A 14577-nucleotide genomic window follows, 5' to 3' on the forward strand; every position below is an offset into this window, starting at 1 on the left:
CATTTGCATGTCAACTACCCCATCTACATTTGCATGTCAACTGATGTCATTATGTCGGGCTCATTAAGGCAACCACAGTCTTGAGATTTCATGGATGTAGTTTCTCTATCATGGAAGACTACCTTACAGCAGGCATCCTGTTCTCTGGCTTTTGAAGTCTTTCCATCCCCTCCTCTGTGATGGTCAGAGATGCCATAGAGCCTCAAGTGCCAGGCTTGTATTGGATAAGCCCTCTGATAGGTTATCCAGTCCTAATATGTCACTCTAAAACACATACACCTAAGAGTAACACTCAATGGACTCAGCAGATAATAATTTGAGATGGAGCAGGAGAAGGGCACAGTAATGACATGAATACAGTATGCATATAAGAAAGCCTCAAAAGTTAAATTAGGGGGTACTGCTTAGAGGAGCAAAACCCAGGCCCTTGCTTGTAAACTGGCTTGTCATGGACCTTTTCTCTCATTTTTTCTTTTCATGATTTGGAGGAAGGCTAAATGAAGGCTTTATTGGCAATGCAGTTTGCACAAACCACTGTCCATGTTGAGGTGGCAGTGGAACTTCAGGAATCTCTGGATTATACACATCCCTAAAATCGACTAACATGCCTGGGGGAAAGAAAATCCTCAGGAAGCTCAGAGGTACAGTTAGGAACACCTGGAAAATTCCCAACATTCAGGTTTCTGGCTAGGCTTCACTGGTGCTCTCATACCTATCATTCAATGAAAATGACCTCATTCATGGATGAAAATTTCAGATGAAATTTAAAACAAGGACAGACGCAAGACACACACACACACATACACACACACACACACAGTCATTTCTAGAAATAATAAAAGTAAAAGGATATATAGAAAAAATAAATACCAGTTATATTTTGCAAGTAAAAATGGTAAAGAGCTATTTCTTTCTTCTTTAAAAAATAGTAAGTCCAGGGGTCTCTTGATCCTGGAGGACATGGGAATGGAGGGGAGGGGCTAGGGGGGAGGTAGGGGTGGGGGCGGGAGGGGGTAGGACAGGGGAACCCATGGCTGATGTATAAAATTTAAAACACATAATAATAAAGAAAAATAATAATAATAAGTCAATCATTTTAATATGCTAAGATCACACGGTGGAAGCATAAGAGTATACGCAGAGGTATTGAATAAAAAGAGGTAAATTGTGACTTGGCAGAGTTCAGAAAACAAGAAATAAATAATAAATAAAACCTACAGAACTGAAGGATAAAGTCTTTGTCTATGCAAACAGAAACTTGACATTAATAGGAAGCCCAGAAACAATACAAATTGGGGTAATAGAAACAGAAAGCAAAATATTTTAACAGTCAGAGATAAAATGACAGGCAGGAAAGGTGAGGTCTGTAATGCGTAGCCTAAAGAAGAATACAAAGACAGTGACTCAGAGGGCTATTTAGAATGCTTTATGCATAAGAGTATAATGGAATGCACAGGCTTGAAGGGCTTTTTCCCAGGTAAGCTTGACCAAGAGTGATAAAAACAAATTTCAAGAAAGATTCTAGTAAAGAATATTGTCTAAGCTCAGACTTCTCTATAGGAAACAGGAAGTTGGCACTTAAAATTTTCATATGTAGACAAAATGTTGTTTACTTTTTTAAAAGCAAACATTTTTGTACCTGTTTGAAAGTAGGGAATTTTGATACAATCTAGTCTTAACATACTTCTAAAGAAAGGTCAAAATAGAAATATCAGATATGTAGGTTGGACAAGTCTAAAGATCTAATGGATCTAATCAAATACATGTAATAAATATTAAAAAAAAAAAAACATTAGGAAAGACTCAACTAGCAAATCAGGAAACCAGAGTTAAAATATAGAAAAATTATTTGTGATCAACTCGACATATTTATCCAAAAGCAAATGAAATGAAGATGGCTGTAGAATACAAAGCCGGTGGAACAAGCTTGGAGAAGCACATGGAAAAGGGAAGAGGAAGAGGCGAACAACTTATCAGTGCCTTAATCCTTACTTGGTACATTGGCATGTTCAGAAATGGAATGAACATGGATGCTATGATAGGAGGCAGTGGGTGGGACCGTCCCTTCTAAGGAAAAATATCACTGCCGGTTCCCAGGCACATGCTGATGGCTAGACTGACCGAAAGTGGCCTTTATTGCTGTGAAGTGGCAATGTCCTTCTTATTGTTGGTATCAGGCAGAGGCGTTTCCCCAGCTTCACCAGTGATGATACTGTGAGAAAGGGTACAGTATAGGAGACAAGAGCAAACATTGAAGATAAGCTCATGCAATAGATGGGCTAGCAGAGTGAAGGAGCAAAGAAGAAACTGACAGTGTATTAATTTTTCCTTTGGTCATTGTACAGAGTTCAATGATACTATAAAAAAATTATTTTAAGTTGGGCATAGTGGCACCCACCTGTAATCCTAGCACTGGGCAGATGGAGGCACTAGGGTGAAAAATTTGAGGCAATTTGAGGTTAACCTGGCTACATTGAGAGTTCCAGGGCTAGCTTAAATCTCCAAGAGAGACCTTGCCTCTGGAAACAAAATACGAAAAACTTAAACGAAACACAAAATACTTAAAATAAAAGAATAAGGAAAAGATATTCCTGTGGTGATATATTGTGTACCCTAATAAAAATTTGCCTAATGATCAGAGAACAGAACAAGCCACTAGATTAAACATAGATGCCAAGGAGTGGTGGCATACACCTTTAATCCTAGCACATGGGAGGCAGAGATCTGTTTGGATCTCTGTGAGTTCAAAGCCACCCTGGACAACATGAGATTGACTCAGTCTAAGAGAGGAAACAGAGCCATGCAATGGTGGCACACACCTTTAATCCCAGCACTTGGGAGTCACATGCCTTTAATTCCAGCACTTGAGATTTCACACCTTTAATTCCAGTATTTGGAAAGCACACATGCCTTTAATCCCCCACACCAGAGAAGAAAGTGATGGCTGGGCAGAAAAAGTTATAAAAGGCATGAAGAGCCAGGAACTAGAGCCTTTTTAGGCTGATGAGTCCCAGAGGTAATATGTGGCGGTGGTGGCTTGTCCCTTTGTCTCTCTGCTTTTTCAGTGTTTACCTCAATATCTGGCACCAGGTTTTTATTATGAGACCTATTAGATTTCATGTTACATATTCCAGTGTAACTTTGAATATGGCAAAGATTTATTACACAATAAAGGCCTTCAGCACAAACCATAAAGGAATGATTTATAGTTTGGGTTAATTTAAAAAAAAAAAAAAAGCTGTTTCTTGGGGAAAAGGATCAGAGTATTATGTAAAGTTACAGATATGCATGTCAATACCAGAAAAACACTCTAAATTTTCAGAAAATTTCAGACAGCAAACAAAACAGAGAAAACAAATTGTGGTGATAACAAACAGACAAATGAAAACTAATAGACATGATACTTCTTTTGGAGGAAACTAGCAGTTTCCACTTCCATAAAGTGTCAGTCTTGTCTTTCCTTGGCTTGTGTTTCTTCCCATTCTCCCCCTTCCTCCCATGACTTACACATAGAAGCAAAACACTCATTTCTTCCTGTGAAGGGATGTAAGGTCCTGCAGTGCTCTCAGCTTGAATTAAGCCCATGAGTTGATCAAGGCTCAAAACAAATGCTTGCTTATGTTGCTGAACTGTGAGTTAGCATGTGTCATAGCAAGAATGTGGGCTATGGAGAGTGACATTTCAGAGTTTAAAGTGTAGCTTTGTCATTTACTTTTCATGTGCCTTCATATTCAGGCTCTGCTTCCTCATTTTAAAGACTGGAACAATGCACGTGTTTCAAAGCCGGCATTGTCAACAATGAAAGCACTTCTATGTTCCTGGCTATATGATCTTACATTCCGTCATATTAACTTATCAAATTTCCACAAGTGCCTTGAGAATCCACCTCACCAATGTCCATGTCCTTGTATTATTGCCAGTTTGCAAATAAGGTATTGTAAGCCATACAAGTAGAGAAAGGGAAAATTAGGATCATGAACTTCTAGGTCCTATTTACTTAGCTTTCCTTCCTTCCTTCCTTCCTTCCTTCCTTCCTTCCTTCCTTCCTTCCTTCCTTCCTTCCTTCTCTCTCTCTCTCTTTCTTTCTTTCAACATTTAGCTTGGAAATATTTATTCATTTAATAAAAATAATTTTTCATGTGCTATATTCTGACCAGTTTCTCCTTCCTGGTCTCCTTCAGGATCCTTGCCACCTCTCCACCCATCAAACTCCATGTCTTCTTTCTCTTTAGAAACAAACAGGCCAATAAAAAATAAACAAAAACCCAGAATTAAAGCAAACAGACAAAAGAGGGAAAAACAAAACAAGAAAAGCCATGAGAAACACACACACACACACACACACACACACACACACACACACACACACACCCATAAAAACAAAACTGGAAACCATAGTGTATAAGCAAAAGACCTATAAGGTAAAAAATGCCCCCCAAAATGCCCCCCAAAGCCTTGTGAGACAGAACTTCTCCCCAAATACCATTGCGTTTGTTTTGTGTTGGCCATCGACTGATGGGCAAAGGGTATCCCTTAAGTATAGTTTGTATACCCAGTGAGACTCAATTGGATAAACCTAATTTTCCCTTTTCAAGAAGTTGTCCATTGGAGATAGGTTTTGGGTTAGTGATGGGAGCTTGCATCCAATTCCCATCTCAGTGCTGGGACCCCATCTGGCTTAAACCTGTGCTGGCCCTGTGCATGCTGTCACAGTCTCTGGGAGTCATATATCCACCAGTCCTTGTGTCTGCAAGACACTGTTCCCTTAGGGTTTTCCATTCTCATTGGATCTGATGACCTTTCCACCTCCTCTTCCACATAGTTCCCTCAGCCCTAAGGGGAGCAGTTTGATGAAGAAATCCCATTTAGGACTGAGTGTTCAAAGATCTCTCTTTAACATTGTTTGTTTGTAGGTCTCGGAATTTCTTCATCCCATTCACAGCAGTAGGAAGCTTCTATGATGGTGGATGAGTAAGACTGATCTATGAGTATAGCAGAATGTCCATCCTCAGGAGTCATTTTATTGCTATATTCCTTTTAGCAGAACAATAGTATCTGGTCCAGTTTTTTCCCTTGGTCCATGGCTTAATCTAGTCTCAAGTTTTTGGCCACCCAAGAAATGTTAGTTCCATCTCACAAAATGGGCCCAAAATCCAATTAGGTAATAGTTGATTACTCTCATAACTTTTGTGCTGTGATTGCACCAGCACATCTTTTTTATTGCAAGCAGGTCATTATTGTAGATATCAGGGTTTGGAGGTGGGCTGGTATTTACTATCCTCTGGTAACATGGAAAGTACCTTCCAGTACCATGAACACTCTAGTCAGTAGGAGTGAAGTCTCTAGATAGGCTCCAGATCAACTTCTCCATATTCAATGAAATATTTAGGTGTTATATTCAGCAATAGGGTGTTATCACCAGTTTTTACTGAGCCACCAATAGCCTTGACAACAGCCTGGGTTGTTTGGGGATGTCTATGGGGTTTGGCCAACAACTCAATTAGGTATAATCTATTCCTGGCATTGGCAGTTTCAACTGGTGGCAAGAAAGGTCTAGTTGGGGCTTTGTCTACCCCATTATTTGTTGATTCCATTTAGACTTCTTTCCTATATGTATATGTTTTAAGAGGCTCATACTGTAGTGGGTTTTCACATGGCCCTCAGTGTTAGCTGTCCATCTCTTTGCATTTCCTCCCTTACCCCTTTCTCCCCTCCCCCATCTCCTGTTCAAGTCCCTCTCCCTGTCTCTGAATAACTATGGATTCTGTTTCCAATACTGTAGGAGTTCATTCCCTTCCACTTAGTTCCTTACTCTATACCTGTTCTCTGTAGTTCCATGGATGGTAGCATGGCTATTGAAGGCTTAAAAGCTAATATCCATATATAAGAAAATATATGCCATAATTGTCTTTTAAGGTCTTGGTTATCTCACTCAGCATGATTTTTTCCTTGTTTCATCCATTTCACGCAAATTTCATGATTTTTTTTAAGCAGCTGACTAATAATATTCCACCTGATTTTCACTACCTATTCACCATTTGGTAGACATCTAGGCTGTTTTCAGTTTCCAGATTTTAGGAATAGAGCAGCAATGAGCATGGTTGAGCAAGGGTCTCTGCAGAAGGATATAGAGTCCTTTGTGTATATGCACAGGAGAGATACACATGGATCTTAGGGTAGATCTATTTCCAGTTTCCTGACTTCACACTGATTTCCATAGTGGCTGTACAAGTGTGCATTCCCAGCAATGGTTAAGTGTCCCCCTTACTCTAAATCCTCATCATCATGAGCTGTCACTTGTATTAGTGATCTTTGCCACTCTGACAGGTGTAAGATGAAATCTCAAAGTAGTTTTGATTTTAATTTCCCTGATAATTAAGGATGCTGAACCTACTTTCTTAATCTCTGTAATATTATGCCTGTCTGAGTTTGGGAATTTGACATCACGTATGCTATCACGTAGTACTTGTGGGAGAATAAAACTGTTCCTGGTAAGAACTGGTCTTGTCTTTCAAAGCCTAGCAGTAGAGATGTAAACTGTTGACATTCAAGTCACTATGAGAAGGAGGTGAAGAGATGCATGGATAATGAACATTCTAAGTTCATGTTTTGGGAATAGTAATAACAAGTGAAGAGTTTGGAGTGGATGTCCCAAGCAGCAGCAGAATTATTACAAACAACAGAAATAGTTCCAAAGAGGAGTTTCTAGAGAAGTCATTGGAAAATGCTGAGGATGGCATTGAGGCAGTTTGAGGGGTGGTGAACATACTGACAGGTTCTAGAACTTCTTATTCAGAAACCCAAAGGACTTCAAAAATAGTTTCATCTGTGATCAGGGAGTTAATTTTCTTCATGTTGCATACAAAAATTTTTATCAGTTCATTGCTTTAATAAAAGGAAGAAGCCTATAAACTCACACACACACACACACACACACACACACACACACACACACACACAGAGAGAGAGAGAGAGAGAGAGAGAGAGAGAGAGAGAGAGAGAGAGAGACAGAGACAGAGACAGAGACAGAGGAAGGATATTTCTTCCCACTGTAGGTCTCAACCCCCAGCAGTTTATTGACTTGGCTTCAGCTCATCAATACCCCTCCCTCCTTGGTGCTCCCTTTACTCCATGTGTGAATTCTACCTTTCAAAGCATTCTGCTGAAATCACAGGCACTGACATCAACTGGAGAGCAAATGTTCAGAAAAAAGGCAGTTGTTCAATGCCTTGTACCTTACATGCAAAGGTTATTTTTGGATTTAGAGCTGGAAGCCTTTAATTCCTTCCCTGGCCTCAGTTGGGGTCCAGGTGCCTGCTGGCGCACATCCCACCTGGCTCTGGGCAGAGAGCAAAGCCCTGGGCCTTTCTATTGTTCCAAGTCTTCAAAGCTCCTCAGGAAATAAAGCTCTTTCCCTGTACTATAAGAGATGCACTGTTCAGAGCACCTCATTTGCTGCCAACATCTCCTGTCAAACTACCAGGCTCTTTACAGTTAGGATTCTAGAATTTTGTCCCCCAAGCCACTTATTAATGTTGCTGAAGCACCATAGAGTTTCTGCCCGGTAACACAGTTGTTATATCTCTAGCCAGACATGGTTATCTCCAGCCGTGCTGTAGTGATGAGCTGAACTGGATACATTCACTATGCTTGTTTTTTGTAGGACAGCCTCTCTGTCTCTCTGTGGCTCTAGAACTGTCTGCCTTCACTAGCTGCTGCTCATTCTCCCCAGGCCCATGGATGTCCCTGAAGAGGTGGCTGGAGTAGTCACCTAAAAATCTCTAATTCTGAGCTTTCAGAGTCCCAGGCTGAACTGCTAATTCATTGTAGGTACCCTTCATACCACTGTTCCATGTAGCATGGCCAGTTGGCTGCTTGAATAAAATTAGATCCTGCATTTAAAGCCACATAGGCATGAAATTACATTCAGAGTGGGTCATGGGACTGCAGATAGACTGGCCTCCTCCATACTTCAGCCAATCCCCCAAGCAGATGTGGTTGATCTTTCAATGTTATTCCTGAACTTGGAGACAGAATAAGCCCTAAGCAACAGTTGAAATAAAAAGTCTTGAGAAGAGGAGTTAATAGGCACCCACAGGGGTTAGAAGCCTTCAATGTTTCTTTGTATTTGACAGTATTTCTTTGCAAATGCAGTGACTGTGCTGTAAGATCAGTGACACAGATGTGTTCTGAATTTTGCCAATGACTTTTTAAAAATTAGAAATAAAAGAAGAAATGAATTAAATTTAGCAAATGACAACAACAACTCAGAAAAGTGCCAGAATATTTAGAGAGAGTATAAGAGATCAAGCATGACTTCTCTCTAGGAATGTTCATTCCATTACTTCTTGGTGAATAGACCAGAGGTCAGTTCCATGGGTAGGCTGATTTGTCACCATTCCTATTCTTAGGAGGACAGGAATAGTAATGCTTCCCATTCAACAAAGGGTCTATGGGGATCCATGGCTTTTCCAGGAGGCATGGATAAATATTGAAGAAGAGATTGGTGGATTGCTCTTCATAATTAGGGGATTACCTGCATGTAAAGATCCACTTGCCCATGAAGATTCATTAATCCCCAGGGGACGGAACTACTTTTGTGTCAGAAAGAGGAAATAGGCATAACCTTTTGGTTTTCCTGTTTCTTATTTAAGAATGGAGCAATTTCTAGACTTCTCAGAACTGTTAATCTATTCTAGGGGATAGAAGAACTCCAGTAAATGCCATTTTCCCTGCTAAAGAGAAGTTTGAGTGTCATATCCTGGCATGTGTCCAGAGACAAACTTGACTAAGGCAATGAAGGAAAGAAGAAATAATAGATACCCAGATGAATGGCGAAATAATCTGGGATCAGATGGTGTGGGCTCTTAGATGGAGGGGCCTCAGCACCTCACAAGCTCAGTGTGTCTACTACTGAACAGGAAGTTGAACAGGAAGGCAGAATTATTATGTATAGATAAACAAGGAGACAGGTTTTATAGTATGAGTCTGGATCAAGGAAAAAGGTTTAACTAGTCTCAGTAGTAGTTTCTCCAGGGGATCACTTTTTCAGGCTGTAAACACTCAGGAGGAGAAAACTATGGTGGACATTTTTTTTATACACACTATCGACATCCAGATATGGGCCAGAGGAATGCTTTGCCATCTTCCTGAACTTCATTGGGGATAGGGGTAGGAGTGGGAAAAGGCTTTGCTGCTCTTATATGTGGTTAAGCCTAGGGTCCTTGACATGGCTATACCCATGTCAATAGCATATATACATTCAGGATTTCATTCACACAGGGCTTCTTTGGCTCCTCACGTTTGAACATATATTGGTTTGAGCTAGTAAATAGAGTTGAGTTAATATCTCTACTTAGCTTGCTGTCACAATTAGTTATATCCACATGTAAAAATCAAAAGTAAACTTAGTGTTTATCTAATATAACAGTTCTAATTCAGTAACAAAAGCTTGGGAAAATTCAGCCTGTGTTAGGCTAAACAATTGTCTTTTGAGAATTATCTTCAGTTTCATAGAAAAGAGAAATAATTAGCTAAAATCTAAATTTTCTCCATGTTTTGTGCAGTTCATTCTTTATAAGTATGAACAGAAAAACGTGCATATCAGACATATGGACTCAGGAATTGTCAACCCAACATTTAGAATGCTTGAGTTAACACAAATTACCTTGGTTTTGTCCTATAAGGATACCTATGTCTCATTGACTCCCACTGGGTAGTAAGTGGTCTAAATTAGGCAAGCTGGGCATCTTACAGAAATTTATCTGGAAATAGTATCTCTTTCTGGATCTTGTGTTACCCATTGGTTTCAAACTGGATGATAGATGGTAGCACAGCACTATTTTGTTCATTGGTTCCTTGTCTGTAGTCTTCACCATTGACAGTGGGCTAGGAACTAGGGTTTGGAGGGTGGCTCTGATTTTCTTCTGGTACTGTGGATTTGGGAAGGGTTTGTGGGACAGATTCTTCCATGGTCTCATTCAGGCTATAATTTGGTCTTGGATGAATCATTTTTTCATAGACCATAGCAATAACAATTACTTTATTTAGGGTTTTATTGCTATGAAGAGACACCATGACTGGGGCAACTTTTATAAAGGAAAACATTTAATTGGGGCTGGCTTAAAATTCAGCGATTTAATCCATTATCATCATAGCAAGAAGCATGGCAGCATGCAGGCAGACATGGTGCTGGCAAGGTAGCTGAGAGTTCTACATCTGGATCCACAGGCAGCAAAGAAGAGAGTGAGCCATTGGTCCTGGGGCATGCTTCTGAAACCTGGAAGCCCATCCCCAGTGACTTCCTCTAATATGGCCACATGTGCTCCAACAAGAGCATACATCCTAATCCTTCCAAATAATGCCACTTCTATGAGCCTATGGGTGTCATTTTTATTTAAACCACCACAGCAATATCACAAATTTACCAGGTAACTACCTTTTGGGGGAAGGTTTCATAAAGTATATATATATATATATATATATATATATATATATATATATATATATATATATATATACTATATACTTTTTAATACAACTCTACAGATGTAGTAATACTATGTGTATTTCATGAATGAGAAAATTGTTGGGGGCTGGGATTTAAAAACTTGCTCATGGCTGGACCTATGGCTTGGAAGGGCATAGGAACACTATCAGAGAAATGAAGGAAGACAAGGTAAATTCTGCAGACCCTATTGGCTGTGGGCTTGTAATAGATACATATCATACACTAGTTTCTTCCTGTCTGTCTTGTTTTTCTCTCTGTCTCTCTGCACATTCATATGCATGAATGAGTGTGTGTGTGTGTGTGTATGTGTGTGTGTGTGTGTGTGTGTGTATGTGTGTGTGTGTGTGTTCCTTGGGGATGCATTGTAGAGACTAAATGGGATGATATGATGTGGAAGGGGAAATAAAGGACTTATGGATAATTTATCAACTACTTTGATAACTACAAAATAAAAGTAATTCATGCTGCCCAGCAGCATGCTTGAATGACAATTTGATAATAATACCAGGCCTTATTTTAGAGAGTAGTTCTTCCAAAATGATTCTGTGAAACCAACATTACAGCAATCTTCTTGTAAGATCACAACTGGAAAGCATGTCCTTAAAATAAGACTCTTGAACAGCCAAGGGCAATAGTTTAGAGTAGCTCTCAGCTTCTCTTGCTCTCTAGCTAAGCCTTCTGGGTTTTATTCCACAGTGGCTCCTTTCCCCGATCTACTAGGAAATGTCATTGATTGGAAAGTAGAATGAGAGAGAAAGGAGAGCAGGATCAGAAGCTCTCGTAGAAACTACAGTGCGGTGTTTCAGTTTCTCTTCAGCCTAGATACAACATAGGAACCTATGCCAACCTTTAAAAGAAAGCCAAAAGCCAAAGAATGGTTTATTTCTATATCTCTTGGGGGGAAAGGGAATGAGTAAGTAGCTTGGGATGGAGCCTGAGACCTAGTGGATATTTTCAGCTAGAAAAAGTCTCTTAGCAGCAAAGATATGGCAAGAAGGGACATTTTGGTTTTCAAGATGGGTGGAGATGACGGCCAGCAATATAGTTGGAGAGGATTTGGGGAGCAGAGATAAGCTTGATGTATCCCTAAATTTGTTGTTGCCCATGCCAACTCCCTCTTTTCAGGTTCTGACCTTGGTCTTCACAGTAGAACAATCACTGGTGAACGTCACAGCTCTCCTTCTTTTTGAGGGCAACAAGGTGGATACTTCGGAGAAAATCAGAAACGATAGCTCTTTGCATCTGAGTGCTTGTTGGGTAAAGCAGAAGTAACAGAGAGGGATGTGGGAGGGGGGCTGCTAACATCTTCATCAGATTGATGGACAGGACAGAAAGCTAACTTAGACAGCAACATAATTTGGTGTGTGTGTGGGGGGGTGGGTAATTTAAAATACTGAATTTTGTATTCACATTTTGTAACTTAGTTTTGTCTGGCTTATCATTTTATCTTTTCTTGTTTATGTGGCCTCTCAGATAGTTTCCTCCAGGAGACAAAGGTAGTCTTGACTACAGCTTGGCAGAAAGTGCCATTTATGGGTAATCTCTCCCTCTCTAATGAATTGTCTATTTTATGCATTCTTTTTTCTAAGCACAATTCAGAGCTTGGCAGGCTGTCAGCATACTTCCCTATAATGCAGAGTGCAGAGACAACATCCCCTCCTCTGGCCCTGGAAAGGATTGGTTCTGAGTTGCAAAATAAATAAAATAAGATTACAAGGGGGAATGAATTGTTCATGGTGGGAGAAAATAAATACAAAGCAGATGGGAACGGAGAGCTGTTTGCCCTGACTGTTCAAAAGCACTGTAGAGGCTTTTGACGACAACACCCTTAACATTCATACAGCGCTTCATATTTTCCAAGTGCTTCCTGGTAATGAAGGGTCCGTAACCAGACACTAGCTGCAGATCATTCAGTGAATTAGGTGTTGACTTACAATGTGAGCACCTGCCTAATTCTGAGGACTGGGAGCAAGTGTGACTCATTGTATCTTTCTCAGAATTTCTTAGTTTCTGCTTCACCTTGCAATAGTCAGAGATCATCGTGGAGAACTACAGCTGGTCAAAATGAAGAGAAAAACCGATCATAGGATCCCGGGCCCCAACTGATGCATCTACAACACAAATCCTGCCCCCAAGGCTCAGGGATCTTCGCAGAAGGAGGGGAGGAAAGACAGTAAGAAATGGAGGACCAGGAAACATGTGAGATTGCAGGGAAGAGACTTTAGGGAAGCTTGACTAATGGTGTCTGTAGGAAGCCAGCTCCCAGACCTGCTCCAGGGCAAACAAACAAACAAACAAATAAATAAATAAACAAAAAATGCCTCAGAATATTGAGGGCTTAGGAAACATTTTATCTGAGGGTATTTAGAAATAAGTATCTATCTGACTGGTAAAATAAGGAAACACACATGCTTTCTGATGGTAACTTTCCCTTTTACTTCATCTTAAAAATGGTCTCTGACTCTGTCTCCACGTTGCTACATATCTTCACACTGCTACATTCTACACATACAGCTACAAATCTTTCTTTACATACATACAGCCATACATCTCTATACACAGTTATATTTACTTTTACAGGGCTATACAGCCTTCTTTTACATATCTTTCTCTTTTGCATCTCTTTTTTAAACAGCTTCATCTTCCTTGCCTCCACACAGTTACAAATCTCCACACAGCCACAGTTAAACATCTCATTTACAAAGCTCTCTCACCGTACACGTTACACAGTTCCTAGGCACAGCTCCTCACAGAGCAGCAGCTCTTTCTCACAGCTCTCTCTCTCTTACATACTCCTTCTACATTATTCACTCACTCTTTACTCACTCATTCTTACACTCACTCACTCACACTTCTCTCATGCTGCTTCTTCATCTCTCACTCAGTACACACACACACACACACACACACACACACACACACACACACACACACCCACACACCCACACACACACTTCACTCATATTCTGCAGCAGCTCTCACATAGCTCTACACAGCTGTCTCTCTCCACACTACCACTGTGCCCTCACAGCCAAACTCTGGACAATTATAAGTTACATTTTCAGGGTCCTACCCATTCTCATAACACAAGATAAGTCACATAGTTTCTCTTAGGCTAGCAATGTCACATTGACCCATGCATGTAGATCTAAGTTGGTGAGGAATCCCAGACAGTAAACAATTGGCTGACCCTTGAGCCTGAGACTGAGACTATGTACAAAAAAGTCAATTACTGAGAAAGTTATGTCTAATAAAGTTGCTTCTATACTGACTTTGAATCAACAACAAACAACACCTGGGAAACTGACCTCATGTATTTGTCTCTAAGAGCAACCAGCCTACTTTGAATCTGCTCTGAAATCTAAAGTTAGCTGTCTGTGTAAAGGGTGTCTTTGTGACTGAGAATCCTATGACAGTCCAAGTGATGTAAAATATAGCCAGAAATCTTCCTGACCATCCACAGCAATATGTATGCCCAACAAGTATAAAACACACCACCAAAGGGCTGCAAAAAGAACCTTGAAGCTGTTCTTATTAGCAAGGCATAGCAGTGGCACCTGAGAAAGTCACAGACAGAAAACAACCAGTCATTCACAGTCAATGGCTTTGCCAAATGGGGCCCCCCAACAGGGAATCATACATTGGTGGGTTGATTTGTTAAATACTATTTCTCACTGCTGTACATTCCCATGGCTCCCTGCACTTCACCTAATGTACCTCAACAATATGGCTGCCTAAACAAGAACTGAACAAGTACTACACCAATAGACATACTAGCATGGGAAGGGGATAGCTTGCTCGTCCTCACTCATAGACAGTGAACTACAGACAACTAAGGATCATTGGGGGCAGGAGAAGTAGCCTTTTCTAGGGATGAAACCCTCTCATTTGTTATCTAATACTACATGGTTAGCTCTGAAATCTTATGAATAAAAGTAACACTAAACAGACTGGGCAAGTTGTATTCATATGTATATGTGTGTATATTTAAGTATGTGTAACAATAAAAATAAAAAAGGAGGTAATACATTTTAAAGGGAGCAAAGGGAAATGATGTAATTATATTT

The sequence above is a fragment of the Onychomys torridus genome, chromosome 9, assembly GCF_903995425.1.
Source record: "Onychomys torridus chromosome 9, mOncTor1.1, whole genome shotgun sequence".
NCBI classification, from domain to species: domain Eukaryota; kingdom Metazoa; phylum Chordata; class Mammalia; order Rodentia; family Cricetidae; genus Onychomys; species Onychomys torridus.